General features: G+C 40.6%; 1 protein-coding gene across 2 annotated transcripts in view; it reads left to right on the top strand.

The window, feature by feature from the left end:
• The first annotated feature begins 589 nt into the window (after positions 1-589).
• fam222ba (family with sequence similarity 222 member Ba) overlaps positions 590-15,178 on the top strand; it is an 87,168-nt gene continuing 72,579 nt past the window's right edge. Inside the window, exons 1-2 of one of the 2 annotated variants that reach the window (XM_041800648.1) lie at positions 616-702; positions 1,749-1,924. The gene's annotated coding sequence lies outside the window, so the exon portion shown is untranslated. Of the gene's footprint in view, positions 703-1,748; positions 1,925-15,178 lie in introns of both variants that reach the window. The other variant, XM_041800647.1, reaches the window with a different exon arrangement.

Below are 15,178 nucleotides of genomic sequence, written 5' to 3'. Positions count from 1 at the left end.
CAATCCAGACAAGGCTGAACTTTGAAACTTATCAGGTCCCAAAAAGGAGGAGGAACTAGAAATGCATTTCAAAGAAAAGTTCAGGTCTTAGGATGTTAAATAAAGGTTAAAAATAAAATTTAAAAAGCATGCATGTCAATAAAACCATCATTAATACTAATTATTGACAATGAATTCAAGCAATACATTCAATATATTTACTGAAAGAAGAGTTTTATTAAAATCTCGACTCTATGAACACTATTTGACATTTTTATGATCAGATTTATGTTTTGGCTTTTTTTAATTGATGATTTGGGAGGGAAAGAATATGTGTCTGTTCACATTTCTGTTTGTTTTTTAATATCTATATAAATAGTGCATGTTTAAAAATCGACAGCTCAATCAGTGATTAAACTTCGATCTCTAGCTTATTTTAATAAATTTTAAATCAAATTTTCACGTCCACATGGTTAAAGTCATAAAAATATTTAGTCAGCCAATGAAATCGCTCGCAGGCTGTCCCTTTAAATCACTCGGCTCCTCCTGCTCCGTTCTCAGCTCAGTCTGGAACCGTCCCACACAATACGCATGCGCCGGAAGTTGCTGCCGCAGACAGCAGCAGCAGCAGTGATTCGGCAGCGCAGGGCAACGGGAGAAAATCTGTCCGTTTTAAACCATGGCGACGTACTAAAAGATGCCTTTCGCAGAGGTGAACGGAGAGTAAGTAGTTGTTTCTTAATAACACGTCTGCTGCCCGATACTGTGTGACATCCTCTCATATTGTGGCATAAATAATGAGGAAAGCTGGGGAAGGCAACAATGGGACTGTGTATGTTTCAGACTGGCTAGGTTAGCTAGCCAGGAGCCTGGGCAGTCAGCTGGCACTCTGACTGGCAACATGCAGCTTTAAAGCTACTGTACTGGTTCCCTGTATCGTCTGTTTAAATACTGTGAAGACATTGAAGCTCAGCTATCATTTGGGAGCAGAACACATTTTATTTAGGCTTTAAAAAGTCATGAATTGTTGTTAAAAGCTTGTTGAAAGTGAATAAAATAGGGCTTGTGTTGTTGGGCTGGTTAGCTAGTTGTTTTCTGCCAAATGAGAACAGTCAGTTTGGATTAATTTTAGCACAACTTGCCTGCAAATTCATCCCCAAAGCTCCATGTTCATTATGTTTTTCATTAACATGATCCAGACACCTCTAGAGAGAAATGATAATAAGTTGCTCTCCTGGGAAAAAGAGGGGCTGTGCATGAAGTTGAAAGTGTGGTTATCTCCTACTATTCCCAGCTTGTAAAGTATGCTATAGCTGTCACTGAGTTGTCTCCCACTGCTGGCATCTGATAAACTCATTAGGACATACATCCATGCATGCATATATCCATTTTTAGAGTGTCAGGCGCCTTCACGTGTGATACAGATGTTGTGCAGCCTCCCCTCTCCCCAGCCTGCCTTCATATAGCACCTCCTGATCTAACAAGGGGATAGAGTGTTTCCACCTGCAAAGGCAAGTGTTAAAGGTGATAACAAAAGGTTGACGTCACCGGGCTCATCCTGATCCTGCTGCACAACCTCGACCACAGAGGAGGAGGTGGAGAAAGAAGAGAGGAGGAGTAGTTTCAGAGGAGCTTTTTTCTTCTTTTGCCATAACGTCTAATGGTTCGTGTCTGGAAGGAAGGAAAGGGCTTATCTCTGATCAAATTTCGGGTATCCTAAGGGCACACTTAACTAATGGGATCCTATCGATGTTTCTCCCCCCTCTAAGCCTGATCTGTACACGGAGGAATGTTAATGTTGCCACAGCTTGTGTGTGTAGTCTTTGGCTGCTCTGAGTCTGGTGTAGTTGCTCTGTAATGTCATGAAGCTGGATGGATATGCTGACAAAACTCTACTTCTGTGACTGGCTGGACCATGGAAGTGATTGGATTTACTCTGCGTATGGTAAGAGGACAAAACTGAGAAATATTGCAGGGATAAAACCTGTTTTCCTGTCTTTTGCATGCACCTTAAGAATAAGTCTGAATGTAAAATATTCTCTCTTTACCTCAACAATGCTGAGGCAGGTTTTTGTTCCTGACAGCAGGGAGGATGTGCTAAGTGACATCCTGTGCTTACTCCAACAAAAGCCTGACATTACTCGCCCAAAAGTGCAGTTTAGCAACGTAGCTTTCTTCCCCTTACATTTTCCGAAGAGCAGATAATTAAATTTCAGACCTTGTTGTCTGGGAAACTCGGGGCGCTGAGACTCTGTGCAATTATCGTGTAGAAGGAGGAACCCTTTTTGCATCTGGGTGCTACGTTTCCCAGCACAATGAAGATTAATTAGGTCTTAGAAACAAATGACTGTAAGGCCTCTTTCCATCTGTAAAATGCAGGTCGCTCTTAATGACAGCAGTTTAAAAAAGTGGATTTTGCAGTGGCAGTTTTTGTGGTGGATGTTAGATTTCCTGTGTGCTCTTGGATGTTTGTTTACGTCTGTTTAAACTTGAAAATGATTTGTGTGTTTTCTCACAGTTATAAGAGAAGCAGATGAGCCTGAATGTCAGGAGCGGCTGGTTTATTGGTTCATGTCACGATGGTCAGCTTCGCCGAAAATTACAGCCTTCTCCCAAATTGAAATACCACTCAAACGCATGTGTTAATTAGATCTCTGCATGGCTTTTCAAAGTGTCTCTCCTCCTCTGCCCGTGAGTCATGTGCTGACTCTTTGACCTGTCACTGCAAACCCAGAGGCTTTGCTGAGGGCAAACTGACAGGAAAGCAAGTTTGCCTTGTTTTCTTTTTTTTTTTTTTTTTAACAGCCAGGCCAGCCACTGACAGATCTATTGGAGCATATTGATTTACATTGTGGGCAGAGGAGGGTAATTTCCTCTAAAATACTTGTGTTGCTGCTTTAGCCTCACAGGCTACAGTTGCCTGCAGACAAGGTTAAACTATTGCAGGAAAAAAGCGTATTGTGGAGAAGTTAGACACCCACATATTTAGACTTACTTGAGTGGAAGCTTTAATGTAGTGAGTAGAGAACAGTGTGAATGTAATATGAGCACCCACACAGTTTTCTACATGCTAAACTCTCCAAATCAAACTTTTATTCTTGTAAGAAAATTGCATTGGTGAGCGAGCAGCTTCCACTGATGTTTTGTAATGTAAAAAAAAAAAAGAGATTCTCCACGTGACATCCAAACAATCTGATTCCCAACATTAGGCTCGTCTCAGACAGCAGTAATAAGAGGATAACATCAAAGCCCTGCTTTATTTCTTAGAGACTTCAGAGGGAGACTATGAATAACAGATCACAAGGTACAAAGAGTCAACCAGAGAACTTGAGCAGCTTTTATGTTTCAGCTGGGTTTTTTTTGGGATTCACAGGGAGCTCATTAAAATACATTGATTAGTAACAGTCCTGATTCTGTGATTGTTGACTGTAGAACGGCACGGCTAACCAGCGTACTTTTTTTTAATGCAATAATTTTCCATGCTGGAGCGAGCCACTTGGCTGAGGCTCATTTTGGTTTATTCAAAGCCAGTCATTTGATGTAGAATTTTAGAGATGGTGCTTGAATTGGAAATGTGTATCTGCACGCTCGTCCTGATGCAGTACATTTGTTTCTTTCATATTCCAGCGGGGGTCTGGGTATGCTAAATCTCCTGCAGGTGTCTGTGAATTTTATGTGCATGGCTGATTTTTATTTTCCTCGCTCTGCTCGTTTGAGATGCATTTGTTGAATATAATCCATTAGCTAAATGAGGCTGCCACCCCCCTGTTCAGAGATTTTCCAGGTACGAGCCAGCTCCACCTTTCAGTCGGTGCAGTCACCGGGGCAGCTGTCGGCCCACACTCGCCCACTCAGCCACCCACCACTCGGAGAGACTCGCTGTGAGGCCACCCGATGTCTTCTCAGCTGTGTGAGTGAGTGTGAGCGGGAGCAGATGTTTGGTCGTCTTTGTGTGAGTGGGCAAAGTCAGGAGACCCAGCGTGAGGGTCAAATGCAGGTCAGGCTGGGAGTAAAGAAGCCCGGCCACATGATACTTCCAGATCAGGTGTTTGGGACATCATGGGCGACTTCTGGAAACCTCGGAGAACAAGGGTGCAACCTGCAGGGCTCAGGCTGTGGGTCAGCTGTTACATGGTATTTAGTTTGGTTCACATGGGTTGATTCATGCTGTGCCAAATTACTACAGGCTGTAGTAGGGCTGATTACAAGGTACAATTTGTGTCTTTGTTGTCTACATTTTTGTGGGCCTCATGCTTTTTTTTTATGTTGCATGGAATTGCATGCTACACTGGTGTCAAACAGGAGTTTTAGGATCCTCAGTGACTTAAAAGCACAATGCATCATGCACAAAAGGAGAAAATATATGGGGAATTCTTTCCTGTACTCTGAAGTATAGACACTTACAAAGTAACAGTGTATCTACAGAGTCATTTCAGGATGTCTGTTAAATTATCCTTTATGCTAGAAGGAGTAATGTACTAACCTGACACACCAGATGGATTTATTTCACACATCCATCTGGGAAAGCTTCAATAGGAAATATTTGAGAAAAGGCAGAGGATTTGAAAAAAAAACTCAGAGTGTGATTGGATGAACATTCTGTCTATCACATCTCTACCGGCCAATAAGAGCAACAAAACACGTGATGTAGCTGCTATTGAGCTGCGCGTTCGCAGCTACTGAGGAATAATGCAAAACGTGGCGACTATAGACATGTAAGTACTCGACTTTTGTGGTTTTTGAAAAGAAAACAACTAACTGCTGTTCTTTGTTCTTCTTTTAACGAAGAAATGTGGTCAAGCTCTGATAAAACTGGCGCTTTAGCAGCATCCACGCCAATCTTCTTCCTCCATAACTGCACCAGCTCTTGCTGCTGCTTGTTTACGTCACGACTCTGCTGGGCCTGAAAGTACTGCCCCTCGTTGCTGATTGGTCCTGTCACTTTCTAACTGGGCCCAAACGGTTCAGATGGGAGCTTTGCAAGATGGATTCGCCAGTGAAAAAGCAAGGAAACAGGCGTATCCATCTGCTTTGCAAGGTTAGTAATGTACCTCTTTACGTAGTTGTGTATGGTCTCAGAGTAGCAGATTAACAGAATTGATACTGACTGAGACTGCAATAGCAAAAACAGAAGGCTTAACAATACTTGGTGAGGAAATGTAGAGGAGACTCTTTAAGGTTAAGTTGTTTATTCCTCAGATAGAAGTGGAGGTTAATATTTTTATTAACATTTGCCTTAGGGCTACATAATTGATCACAATTTCATCATTATTGCAGGATTAGCATTCCTAATAAAAAATCTGAAAAAAAAAATCTGAATTTATCACAATGAGTAAGAAAACAATTTTATGTAAAAAGCACTGCTTTTTCACCCAGGGCTAGTATTTGACCTTTTGGATGATAGTATACTAGCCGTGGTGTCATGCCATCTTGATGCAGTCAGCTCTTAGCTACCTTCAGATTAACTGGTGCCAATTTAGTGAAGGAAAAAATAATTTTGTTGGTATGCACATTATTATCTGCATGATTCTGGCATGGGAAGATATATTTTCAAAAAGTTAGCCTAATCATTGTATTGGCAGATATGTTTTTTTTGGTCGTTCACGATGGCACCATGTCAGACTGTGCCACAAAAATCTGGCCCTGTCTTGGCCGACAGACTGGCCACACTACAGGCGTGATCCCGACCGCACATCGTATGCTGAAGTCACCACTGTCTCCATGACTGTTTGTAAGTCACAGGTCGTCGGGGGCAGGTCAAAGAGTGTCAGCTAGTCTACAGCAGAAGCGCTCTGTGTAACTGTAGCAGTCTTTTGCTCGTAAAAGGAATAATAACAAACAAGATTGATGTGTCAGGAGGAGGACAATATGGGCTGGCTCTCCTAAAGGTAAAGAAATTAAATTAAACTATACATTAGTTCCCCGGAGGGAGAAATAGTAGGGACTCTTGTTAATGATGATGCAAAGATAAAGACAAATGCTCTCCTATTGTAAGGCGTCAGGATAACATTGTTGACATGAGGTCAGTGTCAAACTAGATGATGATGTAAGGAAAATTCTGACAAGCTAGTCTTGTCGAGTGGGGCATCTTGGATGCGTTGTTAATTTTGTCATACTACAAGACCATTTTCCCTTCCCAACGCTCAAAATCTGGCCTGAGTTTTGTTGATGAGCTGCAGTGTTGCAGTCAGGACAAAATCTGCTGTTTCTTCTTGTAAGTTCTGAGAGAATTTGTTGATAGTGTTTTGTAAATTAAAAGTTAATTTTGTGCAATTTGAGGTTCTGAGTTGCCTTTTCAGATTAAAAAAGAGATTTCAATGCTATTTACCATGATCCTTATTAAAGTATTGATTTAGGCAGTAGCACCATTATAAAAGCGTCCATGCAGTATGGTAAAAAAGCCATAGGTATAACTGGCTATAGTGCCCTTCATCCAGGTTTTAAGATGATGTTGGGCAGCTTGGATCGGTGAGATGGATGAGGGTTGAAGCCTTTCTCATCCTAAAATTACCAGATAGCATAACCAACCATGGTCCCAAACCAGTTTTCTCCCTCAATTGTCAAGAGAATTTGGTCTTATCAGCCCAGAACTCCTGTAGTCTGTGCCCAGCCTCAGCCAGCAGATCCAATTAGAGCAAACAGCGCTGCTCTTTTTCAGGCTAGTTTGCCTAATCAGCAAACCAAAGGCTTTAAGCTACAACCTGACGTTACAAACACCAAAGACCAAAAGGCTTTCTGAAACTGTTGTGTCTTCAGCTTGAGGGCAATCGGGGAGAAATCTAAGCCTTCAGGTGACATTCACAGTAAAAAGCAGCCATAACAGCAGGAGGAGGAAGGAGGCTGGGTTTAGGACAGCATCTGATCAGACTAGTCGGAGGCAGTGGAGACGACGGAGCTGTTTATCCACCTCCATCTCACAGGAGCAGATACTGTTATCTGTTTATGGCACAAGATAAGGCCGCCTCAACCGGATCACTGACCCTCCCCTGACACCCCCTAAATACCAGTCCCTGTGTAATAAGAGGTCATCAGGCGAGCCCTGTATCACTCTTTAAGTCATCCTAATAGATGTCATATGCATGTGTGCGCTTATTGCTGCTCTTTTCCAGCGTCCGTGCCAACTGTACATATCAGGGCCATCGTTATCCACCACCGGAGAGGAGCTCTGACTCTGACCCGGTGTGTGGGGTCAGAAAGGATGCCACAACAAAGCAGCAGTAAAGCTGGAGGGGATATCAAGTGCAGGGGGAGAGAGGTAGAGTGAGCTCAAAGTGTCATAGTTGGCGCAGACATTAGATAAGGCTGAGCTACCAGAGGATTATAGAGGGAGGAGATGTAAAAGGCTGCCGGCTAATTGGGCTTTATTTTTAATATTTCAGAGGGTTCATTAGAGACTAAATTGGTGACGGATTTCAGCTCCGGCTGTAGTCAAAAGAGTCTTTTCGGGACAAGCTTTGCAACCTGAATAAAAGCAGATAGATTTCAATGAGGGCTTGACTTTGAATGCAGGCTTTTGGAAGAATGTCGCTTTGGTTTACAAGAGTTGTAGTTGTGTTACATGTTTATTTCCATCTGGTTGTTCCAAGTCTTTGATAGTTATAATACCACATGTTTTAAAATGAGACGGTGTGTTCGTTTTAGGTGATTGATTGTGTTGAAAAGTATCAAAGCTTTAAAAAATTAATTTATTCCTTGAAACAGATGCTTCAGAAAGGTATAAATCTGTTAATGCAAAATCCTGCAAACTGTCCAACCTGCACAAAGACATCTGTTTGCAGATTTTCGACAGTGTGTTACAAAGACTGCAAAAAAAAAAACCCATACCACCATACATTTTTCCTTAACACCAAGAAATATTTTCCCTATGTAAGATTTTTTTAAATTGTCAACATCAATAGAAAGAAGCAACATGAACTTTAATGTTTTGATGGAAACGAAAGACTGAATATGCTGCTTTTCTCAAAAGAAAGTGATTAGTATAGGTTTTTATTTATTTTTTCATTATTTTTGCAGTATTTTGAAGGTATTCAGTATAAAAAACTCATGTTTGAGGCATATTTCAATGACCTTGTCACAGTGTTAATTTTGATAGCACTTTTTAATGTAGTTTTAGTCATAGTCTTTTGCAAAAAATATCTTTTAGTTTTAGTCATATTTAGTCATCTAAATTGTTTTATTTTTAGTCTTGTTTTAGTTAACGAAACTTTCCAACATTTTAGTCAACGAAATTTACAGTAAATTCAGTCGACTGATTGGATCTCTGCCCAACTTACCACGCCACCACGCAGCAACAGCAGTTGTGATTGGATCTCCCCTGTATCTCATCCCACATTTCCACACAGCCAGAGTAGCTGTGATTGGATTTATGCCTAACTTGCCCCTACTTTCTACATGACGAAATTAGGTCTGATTGTCTCTGTCAGACATTTTCATCTCATTTTTATTTGTTGACTAAAGTGTCAATTAATTTCGTTTTAGTTTTTTCCATGTGCACTTGTTTTTATTAGTTACTGTCTCGTTTTTGTCAGGGGAAAAAAGGCTATTAATGAAAACTATAACGAAAATAATTAGTCAACAAAATTAACACTGCCTTGTCATACTGATAACAGAATTTTGAAAGCCTGACTTGCAACAAAACATGAAAAAACAGCATGTAACAACCCAGCTGGACAGCTCAGTGGTTTACATCCCTGATTTTGTTGCAGGAGATTGGGGGTTTGAATCCCGATTAGGGCACTATTAGGGCAGTCCCAGTGTGGACCATAAACAGCTGCCCCAGATCTTTGTGGCTTTGGACAAAAATGCCTGCTAAATCAGTCGTTCCTACAGTGGTGGGAGACCTGCGATGCTTTCCAAAAACAACAAAAAGACATTTGAAATTATTTAAAGTGGTATATCTTTTCCATTACTGTAAAAATACTCTTAAAATAATTTAAGTTTCAAATAAAACTGTAGTCATTAAGTGAGATTTGAGCTTAAATGTAATGAATGTGTAAAGAAACGTTCTGAAATGTAAATTTGTACATGATGCTTGTGAACCATCGTCCTCTTTAACCGTTTCCAGGAAAGGTGGGCATCAGATTGAAAGTCATCAGTCCGTGATGCTGATATTTTGGGGGTCAAGGGCTGAAGACTTGTCTAAATGACATTGTAACATTGTAACAAAAAAACACAGAAATAAGACATTTGTATGTTAAACTTAAAATTTAGGATTTTCCCATTTGTCTAAACATGCATTTATTTTATGTTTAACCAAATAGTCTGAAGAGGAGAAAGTGCTCAGAAACAGTTATCACAGGGTCATTGTGTCAGTAATAATACAGTTTAAGGCTGGTATGCTGAGTAGAGTGTCGCTTAATTTAGCAGCTAGCTCCGACGGCCTTTGTTCTTCTTTACAGATTAATATTCTTAATGTGTTTACTCATGACATGGGTTGAGTAGTTATATGTGAGTATAACCCTCAATAACCTACATATAACAGCTTTTCATTTTCTAGTTGTAACGTGTTGCTAAATACCTGGTGAAGAGCTGAGAGAAAGCTCTGGCAGGAACTCATCGGCAATAAACTGATGCTACAGTGGCTGATAATGTGGGGAGGTTTCGTTACAGTTTTCAAAGAGCATTTGACTGGTATTTCAGGCCCGTGTATAAAAAATAACAGATGATTAGTTTAACTGACTTGTAAATCATGCATTGGCTAATATGATATCCAAATTTAGCAGTTTAGCTGGTTAATTGCCAGACCCTTATTAGATAGTTGTGCCCTTTGGAAAGAATCAGTGCTCAGTGAAGAAATCCCCAACCCCTTACTAAATGCCTCCACAGGTCAACCAATCAGCCCAGTGGGTTGCAAAAAGTCAGCACTTCACCGAGGTTGTCAAGTGGGAACCCCCTTCACTGGTGTTTTGTAAGTTGGTTCAGCAACACCTCCAAAGGGCTGAACAGTAATCTCCAAGTCACCCCCCTCCATGCTACCTCTCACTACCCACCATGCCAACATGGAGATATTCTCTGTTATCTACCCTACCACATGGTCATCACAGTCCAAACAGCAGAGCCCCCTTTAACAGGCCTTAAAATGATCTGTCCTGCCCTTCTTAGTATCATTTCAGAGATGGTTACATCAAACTTAAGGATGCTTTAGTACCCCTTTAAGGGTCTAAATCGCCTATGCGAGAATGGTATTAAAAGTTAAATTCTGCTATGATTACAATCCTAGTTATCTTGCATTACTTTTGCTTTAAGGATAAACTGAAATTCATACGTTTAATGTGTTTGGAATCCCAATTTGTAATTCTCCTGCCAGGAAAGTAGCTGTGCAAAATTGTAAATTCAAAATTTTTTGCTCTTTCTAACCTTTAGCACAACACAATAACCTGAAGGGAGGATACACACATATCATAGAGTTATCTCCTCCGGAATGACAAAGCACTGAGAGTATCTGAACGCCTGACGGAGCAGCCGACGCTCTGAGGCTCGGTCTGGGTGTTTAGCTCGAGCCGTGGAGGGATGGAGGCTGAGCGGAGAGAGAGCTGCCGAGGTGAGCGGCCGGTCAGCGCGCGGCACTTTGCCATGACCCTCCTCGGTTTATCTGGGCTCGCACCACTTCTCCAGGCCTCAGTGTGTGGGTGTGTTTTCTCTGTGTGCGTGCAGTGTGCTGGAGATGGAGCCGTGCTTAGAATGGGGCCCTTTATAACCTCCTCACCCTCTGGTCCTGTTTGCAGCCATTGTTGGCCACTGTGAATGGTATCTCCGTGCCTTGAAAAGTAACCAGATGACATTCTTCCTGTTGTTCAAAAGGGCCCGGGGTTGTGTTGTGAAAAGCGGCTGAAAGGATAGGCTAAGACTGTGACCTTCAGAGGCTAATCTCTGGCATGTCATTCAGAGACTGTTTGAAGCAAATGCAGACCTTTTCTCCCTGATAGCAATGTACCAAGTCAAACAAGGCAGAAATTCCTCTCAGCTTTTCAACAGCTACACTCCAGAAACAGTCAAGTTAGATTTTATTGAACCTCCACTATAAAAGAAGGGGACCAGAGGGTGTTTTGTAGCAGCTGAACTGAATCGTTATTCCAGACAGGCAGTGTGTCTGACACCTACATTGTCCAAACAGTCTCTGCAGCCTGTGACTGAGCCCTCTGTACACAGACCTGTGGCATCAGCAGCCCCTCTGTACTGCATGCTGAAATACCGCCGCTGCTGTGAAAGCAGCAGGGATGAAATGCACTTAGTGAGACAGTAAACATCGGCGCAGCTCTCAAACTAGCTTACGTTGTTTATGTGTGCTCCTCTCTGGCGTATTTGCTGTCTTCAGCTGGCTGCGTTTCCAGGAATGTGCAGAGATGCAGTTGTCGCTCTGCGGGGGGGATGTTGGCTGTAATCACAGTTCAGAGTTCAGCTCTGTGGTTGGACTCGACTGAGCTGCAATCAGGACAAGAGTCACGTTATCCTCCTGAACTGGAGGACAACACTCGACTTAACTGTTATCCTTCTTTATCTTTACAGGATTTTTATTATAGAGCTTGTTGGTCACACAATAACAGAGAATCCAATACCATTTTATCCCTCCTGATTTCATTCAGATACCTGGAATTGAGTTTTTGCTGGTATTGAAAAGGCTAACCTTCTGCTTACAAGTGTGATTCTGGAAAAACAGACAGACTGCTGTTTTAAAGCTCTAATCTGCAAACTGTGTATACCTTACATCTGCAAATCCACAAGAGTTTCAGTGAACCCCTGATGTTTAACGTTCAGATATCTTTGGTGAATTTTTAACTAGTTATGAAACAGACTTAATTAACACTGATGCATCTTTATGAGCAAGAAAAACAAACAAGACCATCAGAGAGGACATCAGCTGTTTCTTTGTGTTTTTTTTAAACATTTGCCATGTCTGCCTCCAGGTAGGTGCCGCATGAGAACAACACTGATACAGTCTTTTGTATTTCTCCTTGTTACTTGCAGGGTGAGATTTTCTGTCAGAAAACACTGTTGGAGCATGTAAAAGAAATGATCAGAAGAGGCTAGAAACACTTGAAAAATGAACTTCCTGAAAGAAGCTTTAAATCAAGAGAAAGTAAGGATGTTCCCAGGCCCCTATTTCCTTTTTCAGCTAAATTCCTATTAAAACCAAGTTAGTAGAAAGGGGGGAAAATGCTCAGAAAACAGTCAAAGTAATCACAGGGTCATTATGTCAGTGGGCATATCATTTGATAGAGCATGGCTAAAGATAGCAGCTAGCTCCGCCAGCCTTTGTTCCTCTTTGCAGATTGATATTGTCCTTAATGTGGTTACTCATCACTTTGGTTTAGTTGTTCTACATGAGTATAACCCTCAACAGCCTACATACAACTTCATTTTCATTTTCTACTTAAAATACTGCCATATCAGGATGTTCCTATGGTGGCTCCTGTTTGCAGGTGTCATCACAGTTCTAAATAGCATTTGACCGGGATTTCAGGCCCTTGTTTATAAAAAAAGATACGTTTGACCAACTCCTAAATCTTGCACCGCTTAATTTTATATCCAAATTTAGTCGTTAAGCTTGCTAACCTTGTGCATCCTTAGGAGAAAGGTTTAATGTTAAAATTTGATAAGCCTTGGGTAAACTTTGCATTCTCTGCTAACATTGCTCTGTTGCTGTGCAACATTGTGAAATACACAGGGCAGATTTTGTTGAACTTTGATGTGATTTTAGTCAACCGACATCCGAAAGTGATGCATAGAAGTAAAAAAGACTTGCATCAGAATTCAGAAGAATGCAGCAAGTTAATTTTTTGTGCTTAAAATCTCCTGATTGCAGGATGTACCACAAATTAGGCTAGTCCCAATTTGTAAGGTCTAAAGTCAGAATTGTTTACGTCACAAAGATAGCTCTCTTTTAACCTGGTATCTGACTTTAAACTCATAACTGGATCAGGTCTGGTTTATGTTCAGAGCTATAAAGGGCAATAAAGATGTTCAGTTTAAGGAATATATTTATTCAAACTTTTGATGTGGTTTGTAATACTGAATAAAACCATACAGTTCACACAAGTGTGTATAACATCACATAGAACCCCAGCTTTTACTAGAGATGCACCAATTGTGAAAACTGGAACCTATACAGATACCAGTATTTAAGATTGAAGTTAGCTGATGCCAATACCAACATTTTTATTGCTTGTCTTGAGCTCCAACTTCCAATATTTTCTTTCACATTTGACCTCAAAAACAGATCAGCATTTGTCCGACTGGTCACTTCTGCCCATTAAAAAATCACTTATGGGGAGCACAGATGGTCGAGTGGTTTAAGGCGCTACTCATGTGCGGGCGGCCCCGGTTTGAATGTGGCCTGTGGCCCTTTGCCCCATGCAATCCCCCACTCTCGTCCCTGTTTCCGAGTCTATCCACTGTCCTTCCTCTATCAAATAAAGTCATGAAAAGGCCCAAAAACAAATATTAAAAAAAAATCTCTTATTTGACTCAGCAGCTACTGTAGATGTACAAGGTTCTAGCATAAAATTGATTAGACACAACAGATTAATACTAATAACTGGTTTCATATTCATCCTGCATTATTTTGCAGATGGCTGATGTTTGTAAGCAGGGCAGATATCAGCTGATAGATGTTGAACTGATGCATAGGTGTATCCCTAGCTTTTACCTGTTTGTATGCACAGGTTTATCTTCTGTAGTGTTTAAATGTTTGGTTATAACATACCTAAAGGTCTGCTCTACAGGGTTGCTTTAACAAGGCAAAATGCAAATAATAATAATAACATCAATTCACTATAGTAATCATCCACAGACTGCAGACTGTATTCTATCCTATATTGAATCAGTTCATTCAGTTAATTTGACTTTGATTTAGCCAAATATAAAAGCTATTTCTACTTATTTTTCATAGCATAAAGGCTATCTGACCTGGAAATTGCTTAAATCGGGTGTGTCATTCTTAAAGTTTAAGAGTTTAAGAAGTTAAGTTTTTATATTAGAAATAAATGAGAAGCATTAGCAATTTGTTGGATGGAAAATTACTGATTTAAAACATCCTCCTACGATGTCTCTTTCCTTTAGTGAAGGAGCATTGTTGATTTTTTTCCCACTGAAATTAGGTTTATGTATTCATCATTATTTCATCTGACAGAGCTGATAACCTGTGATCGTTCCTTTTTGTGTAGAATGGGCGACAAATGATGTGCTAAATGCTGTGGCTTCTGTGAGCCTGGAGCAGAAAGTCTGAATTAACAGAGAAAGTTCGGAACAAGTGTTAACAGGCTTTGTTGATCCAACTTACCCAAAAGAAGCTATGGTTTGTTGAGCTTGCTTCGTGATATGAGGATGGACATCCAGACCCCCCTTCTACCTATGCTGGGTGACTATAGCTCATCTGTCTTGATTAAACCAATTGTTCAGTGGCATTTACTAAACGTCACTTGTAGCTCATATATTTGTGCGGTTTATATTTTGATTGATGCTGCCATCATGTCCTGCTCTGCACTTGTAAATTTTCCTTTATGTCCTTTGCCAGTCACATGCCTGCTAAAACCAAAGCAGCTAAAGAGGGTGTGTACTCTTTTGTAAAACAATCAATATTCTTGGCAGCCAATAAATTCTGGTTTAGTATCGGTGCATTCACTGGAGTACTCAGTAATAGAGAAGACATCAAATTTGGTTTTCTGATTATCATCATGGTTCATTTGATTATTTTTCAACCTATAAAATGTGAAATATTGTAGAAAATGAACAGTTTCCTGGAGAGACTTCTTCAGATTATTTACACATTTCAACCCATAGTTCAAAATCCTTGACTCATTATTTGTAAACATAAATGACTAAAAATCTTTTATAAAGCTGCAACCAGAGAGACTTTACACTTGATATTGTGTGATCACCAGAATAGTCCTCTATCAATTCTCCATCTTGCCACCAATTGGATCACTCGTTTCTGCTTCAAATGAGAGCATGTCCTCTTTAATTCCCGTTAACTTTCAGAGGTTTAAAATCTTCTGTTTTCACTTGGCACCACTTCTGTTAGATTACTCTCAGCTTTTAAAAGTTAACAGCCTTCACGGCACGGTGAAATGTTTCTTTCTAGTTGTAGAGTTTTAGCATGGTGACTCTCAAACCCCCCTTTACTAGATGCTTTTAGTCCACACTCCAACGAGTCTTTACCATTAATGTGTTCAAGGGGATTTGCTTTCAGCACGCTAGAATA

This window comes from Cheilinus undulatus, linkage group 12, assembly GCF_018320785.1.
Source record: "Cheilinus undulatus linkage group 12, ASM1832078v1, whole genome shotgun sequence".
Classification (NCBI taxonomy): domain Eukaryota; kingdom Metazoa; phylum Chordata; class Actinopteri; order Labriformes; family Labridae; genus Cheilinus; species Cheilinus undulatus.
This window is presented reverse-complemented; position numbering and strand designations above follow the sequence as displayed.